General features: G+C 43.6%; 1 protein-coding gene and 1 pseudogene across 1 annotated transcript in view; both read right to left on the bottom strand.

The window, feature by feature from the left end:
* Positions 1-14,250, bottom strand: part of GABRA2 (gamma-aminobutyric acid type A receptor subunit alpha2) — an 89,436-nt gene that overhangs the window by 50,606 nt on the left and 24,580 nt on the right. The window lies entirely within an intron of this gene.
* On the bottom strand, positions 980-1,099 carry LOC136656265 (5S ribosomal RNA; annotated as a pseudogene).

Here is a 14,250-nt window from a genome sequence, read left to right as displayed (position 1 = left end):
TTGCACAAAGAGCCTGGGAACATAAACAAATGGCATAAAGGAGCAGAAAACCAGCACCTGGGACTGTGAAATTTCCCTTCTGTAGGAACAATTCACAACATGGTTTAACAATTGCATGCAAAGGAATGGTTATAAAGCAGCTGGATTTTATTTGCCCTCTGCCATACTTGAGAAAATAATCCCAGGCAATATCATAAAATGGAATGGAATAATTTAACATTTGTTTCAGTCTAAACTGAAATCCAAACGTGACCCAGAAGATTAACACTAGGGCAACTGATTGAAACTATCTGATGTGGCAGACTGGCAATTTTTTTTTCTAATGTGTCAGGGACCGGTATCTTAACTGTACCATATTACAGATTGTTTCTTGCTTTCCTGAAATTTTCTGGGGACCTGCTCACCGACTGGCACAGCTCCATGGACCACCACTTTGAGGGGCACCGTACAAGGCAACAAGTATTTTATGAGCAAGTGTTTTTAAAGACTATAAAAAGCACCCAACCACATTTCATTGTTCCCCCTCCCTGCCCCACAACAGCAGAAACACTAATTATACTTTAGAACAGCCATTTTCAACCACTGTGCCGCAATACACTAGTGTGCCGTGAATGGTCCGCAGGTATGCAACAGGAATTTGGGGGAGGATCATTTATCAATAGGACCATTGGGGATGTGAACCCCCCATTGACAGCACAGTGTGCCTTGTCAATTGTCAAAAAACTGATGGTGTGCCTTGACAGTTTTAGTGCCTTTTCAGTGTGTCATGAGATGAAAAAGGTTGAAAATCACTGCCTTAGAAATATAAATGCTAAGGAGCTAGATAAGGATCAGCAAGCCTCAAGCGTTTGTTTTGAGTTGGACTGGCACTATGTCCTTCTCTTTGATGGAGAGAGAACCCCTATCTGATTCTATAAGTGTTGAAAAGCTTATACACTTGGTTGGTTGGCAACCTTCAGTCTCAAAAGACTATGGTATAAGCCTACAGCACCTGGTATTCCCAGGCGGTCTCCCATCCAAGTACTAACCAGGCCTGACCCTGCTTAGCTTCCAAGATCAGATGAGATTGGGCATGTGCAGGGTAACAGCTGCTGTATACACTGGGTCCCCAAGTTACAGATGTCCAAGTTACAGATGGCCACATTGGCGCAGTTCATCTGTCCTGGTAGTTTTGTGCAGGCACAATTGTGCTGAGCCGGCAAGAGCTGGCAGTTCAAACTTCTGTACATTCCAACTTCTGGACAACCTTCTGGAAAAGAATCAGGATGTAACTAGGGAACACAGTGTATCAATAAAAGCAGCAAGAAACAAATAACTACAAAGATATACCTGTATTATTGTTTTTTTAAATCATTCTCTATGTTCTGCAACAGATTTTGCTTTAGATTTCTTCTTTAAAAAAAGCTGAAAATGATATTATTAGTCAGTGGTATTCTATTTAGAGCTATTTCACCGAAGAGTGGTACAAGACAAGGCTGACCCTCTCTTCAGCTCTCTGTGGGCTAACTTACTTTGTAGTAATTTGAAGATAAGAGAAACGAAGATGGGGATTGAGAACATGACAACTGATGCTGTTAAAATAACGCTGAGCAACAGCAAAGTTTCCTATCAATCCAACTGTCTCCTAATGAGTGTAAGAACCTGCCAACTCAGCTTGAAGTCTGACTCTCCTGCAACTGCTCACCTCCATTTCACTCCCAGTGTATATCAGACAGTGGCAAACAGAGAGGGAAGCAAACAAGAATGGCAAAAAGTGAAGAAATAATCAAGATTAAAATAAAGGAAAGGTTAAAGAAAGAACAGAAATCAGGAGAAGGGGAAAAAGGGGCAATTTAAAAAGAGCATGGACAGCAGAAAGAAGTAGCACTGAAAGCATTTTCTTCTTTCCCAGTCAGCTACCAGGTATCACTTACTGCCCTTTACTACTCCATGACTCTCTAGAGACCAAAGTAGATGTGATGTGAAAGTAGGAAGCTGGGAATTCCAACTGTGTCTGGCTACTCCCCAAAACTGCTTTTAACCATGAATGGGAAATCTTACACTCGCAACAACTGCATCTAATAGAAATTTCAGTGGTCCTTGACTGGAATCAGAGCTGCTGCATAGGAAAAGAATGAGCCTGAAAAATGTGATAGAAATGTCATTGTTTCATAGAAACTATTCTTCCCTTAAAAATTTTCAATATTTCCCCTAGGAGGAAGCCAAGAATCTCCTCTGAATTTTACTTTGAAATTTTAATGTCAGCTCTAACTTTCCCTTTGTTTGGCCTCAGATTCAAATAAGTCCTTTCAGTGTCGGCATAAATTTTCTAACAATCTAGGACAGGGGTGTCAAACATAAGGCCTGGGGGCCAGATGCGGCCCAGGGAAGCTTTTCATCTGGCCCTCGGCCTCTCAGCTGCTGAGCAATGCTAACGTCTCACTGTTGAAAGGTGGCCTGCATGATGATTGGCTCCCCCATTTCTTGAAATATGATCAAGATTTGTGAATCTCCTCTTCTTTCATTTGAAGCTAATGAGTTCCTACACAAGAACAGAGTGCTTATTTCTACTTTAGACCTGTTTAATGACATCACTTCCTGCCAAATGACATAATCACTTCCAGCCCTCAGAAGGCATCATGAATGATATTTGGCCCGCTGTATGAAATGAGTTTGATACCCCTGATCTAGGAAGACTTACAGGCAAAAGCCAAGTTCATGGTAATCCCTGATGATATATTAGGTGCTACTGCTATCACCATCTGAATCATCATCATGTTTTGGTCATAATTCTGTGGGACTTCAAAATACAGACAGATTAAAAAAAATGGAACAAAACATGCCAGATATAACTGTGGTTGAGAAGAAAGTAGTGAGGCTTATTGATGTAGCCATTCCTAGAGATAATCGAATTGAGGAGAAACAAAGACCTGGAAACTGAAACATAGCGCCTTTGGAGAAAGAAAGCAACCACCATCATTTTGTCATTGTTGCACTAGGTGCAATCCCAAAACCCTTAAGAAATATTTGGCCAACATAGGCATTGCCAAGATAACAGATGAACAGCAGCAGTGAACTGGACTACTAGGAACATTATACAGCAATATCTCACCAGTTCTCAAACTCTTGGGTAGAGTTCAAACTAATTAGGACCCAAAAAACTCAATCCAAACATCTGGTGGGCTGTGACATTACTGATGTTAAAAATAATGACAGCAATACTGAGATTCAGGGGATGATCCACATGGACAAGGCACTAAAATTGTCAAGGCACACCATCAGGTTTTTGATAATTGCCAAAGCACACCATGCTACCAGTGGGAGGCTCACATCCCCATTGGCCCTACTAGTAAATGACCTTCCCCCAAATTCCTGTGGCACACCTGCGGACCACTTGCGGCACACTGGTTGAAAATGGCTGCAATAGGGTATGCACTGCATACTGTGGTGGGGGCAGTCACAGAGGCCTTGTCAAAGTAAGGGAACTTGCCTACAGTCTTAATTGTATAAGGAGACTGTGCTTAGTGATAATGACCATAGAGACACTTCTGTATAAGGAAAGGTTAAACTGTGAGTTAGCTACAAATGTATATGAGAAAAAAAGGGTGGGTGAAGAACTAAAAGCATATGCCAGAAAGAATGCTGTTCATAGGAAATATGAAACTGTCAGATGGTTAAAATAGGTTTATATATTCACCTTCCTATATCAATATCCTGATTAAGTTCAGGTTTTATATTGCATCTGTCTTTCACTCACAAAACACACCACAACAGCAAGTTCATATTCCAAAGATTGAGCAAGCTCAAGTGTTTTAAGTGGCACATGTAAAATTTGTGTTTGCCTCAAAATTATAATTTTGTACATATCACAAAGACAGTTCATGAACTTTTAGAGGGAGTCTTCCTCAAGCTGAATTAGTAAATGAAACTATACAGGCTGAAAGCCTTTTCACATCTGAAGAAGAGGTGTTTTCCAAATTATACCCTAAATCCTGAAAGCTTTTCTGCACCACTTTCATTCCTTTAACAATCTGTTATGCAATCTGGACACAGTTGTATTGAAAACCTCTTTCCACAGATGTATTTTCTGTCCCACTTTTGCCTCTCATCTTTCTGCCTCTTCTTACAAAAATCTGTCTCTTAAAAAGTAAAAAAATCATTTCTGAATACCTGATAAAACCTGCGAGCTGTTACTGATGTTTTGAAATACCAGGCAAAGTGCAGTACAATTCTACCTTATGCTGGAACAGGCAAGCCAGGAGACCTCAGCTGTATCCAGTGCAAGACTGGGGCCAGAAGTGGCTCAGTCGGAGACAAGGGGAAACTCTTCCCCTTACTCTTTTCCACCTCAGGAGGTAGCGTGTCCAAGGACAACAGAGCAGCTTCAAGCTGCTTCGCACTGCTTGGGGAACAGGGTTGGGATCCGGCATAACAGCAGGGTCCCAGCCCCACCTCCCGCTCCCTGCTTGCCTGCCCTCTGGAATGCCCTCCACCGGTCCACCTGACCTCCCCCACCCCGGAACACCTCTCTCCCGCCTCCTCCCCACCCTCCCCAGACCCCTGCATCATTCGAGCTCAGCCAACATAACCCTCCCTCCCCAAGTCGGCACGAAGGCTGGGAGGTGTCCTGTGAGCCCTGGCCTCTACCCCCTTAAGGGGTAGGGACAGCCTGGAGGCAGGAAGGAGGCAGCAGCAGACAATGTCAAAAAGTGTCATGTAACTCATGCTCTGTTGCCAGGGGAAGAAAAATCAGTAATGAACTGAAAGCCCTAGTTGTGAGTTTGTGTAAGTTTATTGTCAAGGCTTCACATGAAGAAAGACGTATTCATTATTCCACTTATCGGCTTGAGTTGAAGGCATATGTAGGGTTACCAGGTACAAAGTGGGACAAATTGCCTATACCCTTAACCATTGTATAGAAGAGCTAATTTTGGCAGGTGCATTCCTTCAAATCCTTCCATGTTGAGCTGCACCTGCCACAATCCTCTCTTCTATGCAATGGTTAAAGGTATAGGCACTCTGTCCCACTTTGTACCTGGTAACCCTAGACATACGGTTCCAAACTATGGATGCAAAAATAAAGACTCTTCTGCTCTCTTCTTTCTTGGAAAGCAAGGTACAAACAGGTAGTCTAAATTACAGTATGGATATTTTGGCCCCTTCTCTAGAAAACAGAATTTGCAATTGTAAAGCTATTAAAAAAAAAAAAAAAAAAGCTACAAAATAATCTCAAAATAATTGAATTACAGCTGAGTGCCACTTTGCAATGCTCTGACCAGCTACGGGCTGCATATGTGCCGCCACCGCTGATCCCTGTGCATAAACCCCGAAGCCTCTGAAGCCAAGGGAAGCTCTGCTCCCCTCACCTCCAGAGGCTTTTCTGAGCCTCACAGAGGCAGTGCATGTCTGCACACTGCCTCTGCAAAGTTCAGAATGCTCGAATTGTGCGAGACATGTGACTTCTGGTTTCGTTAGGAAACCAGAAGTTGCATCTCTCACGTGATTTGGGCATTCGGAGCCTTACAGAGGCAGCGCACAGTCGCGCGCTGCCTCTGCAAGGTTCAGAAAAGCCTCTGGAGGTGAGGAAGTGCAGCTTCCCCTCATCTTCGGAGGCTTCGTATAGCGTCAAGCCTGACTTGACAACTGGTGCCAGTCCACATCCCTGTCACTAAGTGACACACAACTGTAATTTTGTCAGAACAAAAATTGAAAAAGTCATAACTGCTTTGGTAACCTTAACAAAAGACTCCCAAGGTTTTGTAGAAACTGACAATTTAATTATTTGGGTCTTTTTTTTTTAAAGAACAAATACTATTTAATTGTTTTGACATTGTTCTGACATTGTCATGTGATCTCCAGATACCTGCTTCACAATTTTGCCCAAAGGAAGTGAAAATTGTCACTCAAAATTCAATCCCAGAACTGTATAGATCAGTGGTTCACAAACTGGTGGGTCACAACCCATCGGTTAGTGTAACGCCTCCCCTGTCCCTTTAAGGGGCTGGGGAAGGGGAGGGAGGCAGTGACGCAATCCCCAGGATCGTGTCGCTAAGGGGGGGCAAGGAGGGGTGCTTTACACTTACTTCAAGAAGGCAGGGCTGAAGCAGACTGCAGGAGGTGCGGGGAGCCCTATGCAGGCCTGCACAGTGCTCCCCGAGGCTTGGAATGTTCACTAAAAGCGGGCGCAAAGCACTTCCGTTTCGCAGGAAGTGCTTTGCACCCGCTTTTAGCGAGCATTCCAAGCCTCAGGGAGTGCTGTGCAGGCCTGTGCAGGGCTCCCTGCACCTCCTGCAGCCTGCTGCAACCCTGCCTTCTTGAAGTAAGTGCAAAGCGCCTCCCCTCGCCCCTAACCCCTCCCCTGCAAGAACTTATTGAGTGAGTAAAGTCTCCTCAAAGTTTGAGAACCTCTGGTATAGATGAAACAGTTTGTGCCTTTAGCCATTCACCCCTCCCCCCCCAAAAAACCCCCATACAAACCACAAAATGTTCCTACTCTTGCATTAGCTCACTATGTGCTCCTCTCATCTGATAAGTTCGGGAGTGTAGTATTAGCCACTAGAGAACACGACAGGGCAGAGGTCAGATGATTTGAAGGATCAAAACAAAAACCAGAATAAAGTAAAATTTGAATCACATGACCTCTTAACATTTGAAAATAGAAAGAAATCAGTGCATCTGTTTTACGTGAAGTGGAAAGGGGGGTTCACAGGGTGGTCACCATGAGCATGCTAAAAGGTACATTGTTCTCCTTCTAGGGCAGTGGTTCTCAAATGTTTTAGCACCAGGCTTCTCTTTTTGGAATGACAATCTGTTGGGACCCACCAGAAGTGATGCCATTAACCTGGAAGTGATGTCATGACCAGAAGTGATATCATCAAACAGGAAAATTTTTAACACCCCATACAACAAAATTAAAGTGAGTAAATAAGTAAGTAAGCAAATTGAAAGTTTATAATAAGTATAAATTAAAAAATTATTTTATACCTTAGAAATATGTTTTAAGGTTATAACCCTAAGCATATTTACTAGAAAGCAAGATCCCTAGCAAGAGCAAGTTAGAAGCTAATAATAACATAACTGTTTCTTCTACTCTTGTCCTTTCTTTAGAGACAGCCTCAGTTGGGGGAGGGGATGTTCCAGGTGTGGGCTGTGGTGTGTGGGGAGAATAGTCTGACCCTTCCTCCTGTGCCATTTTCCTGCTGATAGTTGTCCACTGATGCTATTTGTGCATGACTGTCCCACTGCAGTAAAGTGGACAATAGTAGCTTGGGCAAGAATAACGTTAGGTGGGAAAAGACATTGGTGGGGGAGGCTGACCCCCCAGGACAGTGTTTATAAAAGAGCCACATCTCTAAGTCCTCATGGCGACAGAGCAATTCTGCTATAATATGCAAACATTCACTTTCAAAATATTGTAGTGCTCCATATTTGCTCCAACTACTAATTTTCAGATATAGTCACAGCAGCTATATGTGGTCCCAAGAGCAACAGCACTTTATATCACATGGGCGGATGTGTGTGACCTCTGCTGGGCTCAGAATGTTAAAAAAAATACTGTAAGCTGTTTTGGCCACTTCCTGATGGGAAGGGGAAAGGCAGGATAGCAATATTTCAAATGAATGAAGGGAAGAATGGATTTTGAGGCTGAGAATGCATGACAGGAACAAGGATGAAACAAGTTTAGTTGAGGCCATGAGGCTAGTAACAGCAACTAGTTATTATTAGTAGTAGTAGTAATAGTCGTAAGAATATTTATATAAAGCTTTTCAACAACAAAGTAGTTCACAAAGCAGTTACATAGCAAAATAAATCAATAAATGGTTCCATGTCCCCAAAGGGATCACAATCTAAAACACTAGATGGTTCAATGATGGACATTTATTGGGGCATGTACAACACCTGATAAATTTGGGCATTGTCAGCAGACTAGGAAATATTGCCTGTTTGAACAGGGGATGTAGTTGCTCTGTGGCTGCAGCATTTTAACCTGGTATGGTTACAAGGAAACAAGCCCATGTCTGCCTTATCATATAACCATTCATGTATAGGATTTCCTGTCACTAGAGGTCAGCATGAGCACAACATTAGATCAGCATGTACAGCTTTGCCAGCACTAATACCATCTTTAGACAGGATTGTAGCACAGCCTATTCCAGAGACAAGTTCTGAACCAGAGTGTTTTAATAAATGCTTATAGAAATTGGATATTGTGTTTATCAGGACATTAAAATGGATATTTAAATCTGGTTATTGCTTTAACCAAAGGAATTAATAATGGTGCAAAAAATATTAGGCAACCCAATCCTGCCTGTGCAGCAATACAAGGTTGCAGAAAAGGCTGGCATTAAATCCCAAGTGGGCAAGGAGGCAGCTTGAGGTAAGGAAACATTCCCTTACCGTGTTGAAGCCCAGCAGCCGCTATGAGTCTACTTGGATCTGTGCCAGCTCAAGTACTGGATCTTAGTTCCTCTCACAAGTGTTTGCGTGTCAAAGTCGACTGCACCAACTATGTGCTGATCAGAGAAATCCTGACATGCAGTAGCATATGTGCAACCAGCTATTATTATGCTGGAATTTTGGGATCATAAGAATATATGAAATTACCATTCTGGACCAAGAATCAGGCAGTCTGTCTCCAACCTAGCCAACAAGATGCCCCTGGGAAGCTCCCAAGACGAAGTTTGTCATTCCCTGTTACTTTTCCAAGTACCTGGTTTTAGAGGTGAAGTGTCTGAATACTGATGATGATAATGTTGAAGAAGAAGAAGAAAATGGAAGTTGCTCAGTTTTCATGCCCTTTCAAAGATCCTCAATGAATATGTCTAACCCCCTTTAAAAAAAAAAAAATCAATATTGCTCACATTTAAATATATCATTGAGGGACCTTGCAGCACCATCCGTAGATTTCAAAAAACTGGCGTTGACAAATTTTGAAAGTAAACCAAGAATTGCTGGGAATAAATAAGACTTTGACAACTGATTTACAAAAACAAGCATTAAGAACATTGCCAACACAGGACAAGATGGCAGTTCTCAACTTCCTATAATTAAAAATGATTAGACCATTTAGTAATTTAATTTCAAAATATAATGCAGAATGTTTAAATTGACAGATTAGTGAACAGGAATGGCATACTGGAGAGCAGCCCAGCAACTGAACCAATGTATCTTACATAAAGGCTTGGAGACTGTAGAATCTTCATCAAAAAGAGTTAATGGCAAATGTTTAAATAAATGCATATTCAGTACACACGATACAGAATCTCCACACTGCTCCAATCTGACATTTTCAGCTGTTCACTTCAAAATGTGATCACCCCCCATCTGCCAAAGACAAATTTGTTGATGCAGCCAACTAAAGAAAGGGATAAGAGAATTTGTACATATAAGGAGAAAAAGATAATGATTTGTTGTTTGGGGAAGATATTGGACTTTTCTTCTGACAAGTTATGATTAGGGAGAAAAATAAATTTAAAAAACCACAGCCAATGCCATTTAAAAAGTTTTCCCCACTGCCTAACAAAGGAAATATTTTTCCCCCCAGCATAGTATGTAAACCTAAACCACAGGCCATAAATTATGAGACCAGGCATTTTCCATATCAGTTAGGACCCATCTTGCACACAAATTGATATGCATGGTGACTGCCAAGAGAATCACTGGTGCACAACATAAGAGAGCAAGGCCCCAACCCTATCCAACTTTCCAGTGCTGATGCAGTTATGCCAATGGGGCATGCACTGCATCCTGTAGCGGGGAGAAGGGAGGCATGGAGGCCTCCTCAAGGTAATAGAATGTTTGTTCTCTTACCCTGGGGTTGCATTACAACTGCACCTGCGCTTCAAAGTAGATAGGATGGGGCTCAAAGCTGCATAAAAAGCATCTCAAAATCATAGGCATACATGGACAGAAACATTAAAAAGCAACTAAGGGCACAATCCTAACCCCTTATGTCAGTGCTTTCCAGCACTGGCATAGCAGTGCCAATGGGACATCCCTGTACACTAAGTCCTAGGTAGACATGCTGTAAATGTCAGTGTGAAGCTCTCTAGAAGGACCTCCAGATTCGTCAAACAATAATATGAAGAAAAATTGAGATGAAATGATTTGGCCAAAATGGCATGTGTGGGGGGCTTTCTTAGGCACCATAAATCACAGAATCTCTGACCTCTGATGATGTACCCCCCATGAGTGGATCTTACAATAACCTGATAAGTGTCTATGGGCGCAATCCTAACCCCTTATGTCAGAACTTTCCAGCACAGGCATAGCAATGCCAATGGGTTGTGTGCTGCATCCTGCAGTTGGGGGTCACTCACAGAGGCCTCCTCAAAGTAAGAGAATGTTTGTTCCCTTACCTCAGAGCTGCATTGCCCTTATGTCAGTGCTGGAAAGTAATTCTAGATTCCTGGCTGCAGTACACAGCTCTTTAAAACTGGTAACAAGGATACTTTCTATCCACCCTGTGGAAGTAAGCTGTCTACTTGAAGTAAGAATCATAAAATCAATGGGTGTGGTTGAGAGAAACTTACCGTATTTTTCGCTCCATTAAGACGCACTTCCCCCCCAAAAAAGTGGGGGGGGAAAGTGTGTGCGTCTTATGGAGCGAATACTGCAAATAAATAAATAAATAAATAAATAAATAAATAAATAAATAAACTTCGCCCCCGGCCCCGCCCCCTGCCCGCTCTGCTCTGCTCGCCTTCCCAGGAAAGAGTGGGTGAGATGGCAGTCTTGCTGAGCAAGCCCTCCTGTCTACTCAGAAGTAAGTCTCAGAGTCACTGGGGCTCACTCCCAGGAAAGCGTGGGTGGGGTGGCAGTCTTGCTGAGCAAGCCCACGTGTCTACTCAGAAGTAAGTCTCAGCGTCACTGGGGCTCACTCCCAGGAAAGCGTGGGTGGGGTGGCAGTCTTGCTGAGCAAGCCCCTAGAGCAGGGGTGCTTATTATGTCAATCCTCGAGCTACCAGGCCATCTCCAGGCGAAATGAGTCAATCGCAGGCTTCTCTTCCGTCCAAGCATCCCTAGGAGTGAGCCCTGGCAGGCTTGTGAGCCCAGGGAGGGAGCCTAGGGAGTGAGTCCAGGGAGCCTAGGGAGTGAGCACTTGATGGTTCTGTGTGGTTTGTGTGCAAGGGGTTTTGCACTGGTCTTGCTGTGATGTCTATACAGAGATCTTCCCTCCCCCACACCTTTCCCCTGCTTTTGCACTGGTATGTATGGAGATCTGCGCCCCCCCCCTTCCATCTGTTGGTTCTGTGTGCAAGGGGTTTTGCACTGGTCTTGCTGTGATGTCTATACAGAGATCTTCCCTCCCCCACACCTTTCCCCTGTTTCTGCACTGGTATGTATGGAGATCTGCCCCCCCCCCAACTTCCATCTGTTGGTTCTGTGTGCAAGGGGTTTTCCACTGGTCTTGCTGTGATGTCTATACAGAGATCTTCCCTTCCCCACACCTTTCCCCTGTTTCTGCACTGGTCTGTATAGAGATCTGCTCCCCCCCCCCCTGTATTGGAATCCAGGAAGATCTGGTGAGGAGGTAGATGTGGTGTCAGCAGTGGCCACTTTAAGGGTAAGGCCTGGGCATCCAGCAGAGTGTGCTGCACAGCTGCAGCCACTGGAAGGCAATAGGGCCCTCAGGGATATAAGGAGTACCAGAGGCAGAAAGGGTTTGTGGGTTTTGAAGGAGTGCAGGTTGGAGGTAGGAGAGGAGACTGACTGGGTTTATTGAATTTGGAATCTGACTGTGGATTGTGACTGGACTTGGATACCCTGATGGATTTGACTGACCTACCTGGAACCTGACCTTGGACTGTAATTTGGCTTATTGGCTCTGGACTCTGATTTGGTAACTCTGAGTGATGGGACTGATTTACTTGGCATCTGTGGACTGGAACTGGACTCACTTTTGCTTGCTGCACTGGTGAGTTGCACAAGGGGGACTGATCAGCCTTAAGCGGGCATGAGGCCCAGTGGTTTGGAATTTGGCAGAACATCATTGTAGCAGAAAGATAATGTGATCCCCTATTTGTGTGCACCTGCTTTTGTGAGCTTCATAAATTCTGACTCTAGTGATGATGAGTTTTTGGGGTTTCCAGAAAACTAGAGCACTCAAACCTTTAAGTCTCTCCATTTGTTAATGACAGTGATAATGGTTCTTAATGCCACTGTTGACTGATGTTCACTTTACATGGTTCAAATGTTCTGTTATAGTTTATTAAATATTTTATTACACTATTTGGTTCAGAATATTTTTTTCCTTGTTTTCCTCCTCTAAAAACTAGGTGCGTCTTATTGTCAGGTGCGTCTTATGGAGCGAAAAATACGGTATATAAAAATTTCTGTTCAGAGTTCAGTTTCAGAGGGGATGTCGATCAAGTACATACATACTTTAGTTCATAGTTCAAGCAGAGTTTAGTGAATAGCTTAGTACGTAGTTCAAACAGAGTACATATTTTGCATGAAGATCCAGTAGCATAGCTAAGATGGGGCAGGGAGGTACAAGGATCTAGGTACCATGTCTGAAGGGGTGGTCAAGCGGGGGGCTCAGGGGCACTTGGAATGGCTGTGCTCCACTCTGAGCAGCTGACCGTTTTTTTTGCTTTTTTTTGCCTTTTTGAGAAAAAAAGTTTAAAAAGTAGTCAGCCACTCAGAACAACACACAACCACTTTGGATTGCCATAAGCTAGTAGTAGTAGTAGTAGTAGTAGTAGTAGTTAATAATAATAAGAGTAATAAACGATCTGAAGGCCTTAGGAGTGGACCTCAACAAGTGGGAAACCCTGGCCTCTGAGCGGCCCACTTGGAGGCAGGCTGTGCAGCATGGCCTTTCCCAGTTTGAAGAGACACTTTGCCAGCAGTCTGAGGCAAAGAGGCAAAGAAGGAAGGCCCATAGCCAGGGAGACAGACCAGGGACAGACTGCACTTGCTCCCTGTATGGAAGGGATTGTCACTCCCGGATTGGCCTTTTCAGTCAAACTAGACGCTGTGCCAGAACCACCTTTCAGAGCGTGATACCGTAGTCTTTCATGACTGAAGGTTGCCAACTAACTATTTATATCTCACCCTTCTCCCCAAAGGGACCCAGGGCGGCTTACAACATGTTAAAAACAGATTAAAAACATAATTTAACAGCAAATAAAAATGTATTAAAACACATTAACAGATACCATAAAAACAGTAGTCAGATAAAAAGTCAGATATAAAGAGCAAAACACAGCAAATCATAGAGGAATCAGGCCTGTAAAAATACTAAAAGATATAAAAGAGATGTTAAAGACCATGAACTCAGAAGGCTTGTTTAAACAAAAGGGTCTTCAGGCCTCGCCGAAAAGTCTCAAGAGAGGGAGCCATTCTCAAGTCAAAGGGAAGGGAGTTCCATAACGTTGGTGCCACTACTGAGAAGGCCCTATTTCTTGCCGCCGCCCCATGTACCTCCTTAGGCGGCGGCACTTGTAAAAAGGCCTTCTCTGATGACCTAAGAGGACGAGCCAGATTGTACGGAAGTAGGCGATCTCTAAGATACCCTGGCCCAGAGCAGTATAAGGCTTTAAAGGTCAAACCACCTACCTCCAGTGACCATACGGGCCGCCGCATTCTGCACTAACTGCAGTTTCTGAACCGTCTTCAGGGGCAGCCCCACATAAAGCGTGTTAAAATAATCTAACCTCGATGTCACCGTGGCAAGGATCACCATGGCCAGGTCTGTACGATTGGCCAGGGATGTCATTATGTCATTGCAATTACTTCTGGATCAGGCACTTCTAAGGGGGGGACTTACGTCAGGAATTATAGCCCCCTGGTGACAGAGGGGTCAGCTATGCCAGCAAGACGATCCTAGGTTTAATCTATAGAACAGTTTGGAAAGACCAGTCTGAAATTCTGGAGAACTGTTCCCAATCAGTACAGACAATGCAGAGCTAGGAGAATCAGTGGTCTGGCTTAGTGTAAGGCAGCTTTCTATCTTTCCTGTAACTGCACCTCCTCAGCCCCATCCCAGGTAGGGGCTGGCTCTATAAGTGGTGCCATATGAGAGCAGTACCCTGCCTTTCTTAAACCCAATTTTACAGTAAAATGCCTTTCAGTGCAACCCTACACATGTGCACTCAGAAGAAAGCCCCATTAAATTAAATGGGACTTACTCCCAGGTAAGTGTGAACACTTTCTTCAGTTTCAACTGCTCTCTTCAGTTTCAATGTTGCAGTTTCAATTAGTGACGACACCATTTTCAACAAAATTGGTCCTCTTGAACTACTTTTATCTGAAACTTGTCGTGCA

Source organism: Tiliqua scincoides, chromosome 6 (genome assembly GCF_035046505.1).
Source record: "Tiliqua scincoides isolate rTilSci1 chromosome 6, rTilSci1.hap2, whole genome shotgun sequence".
Taxonomy (NCBI): Eukaryota; Metazoa; Chordata; class Lepidosauria; order Squamata; family Scincidae; genus Tiliqua; species Tiliqua scincoides.
Note: the sequence above shows the minus strand (reverse complement) of the source record. Positions and strands in the feature narration are given on the sequence as shown.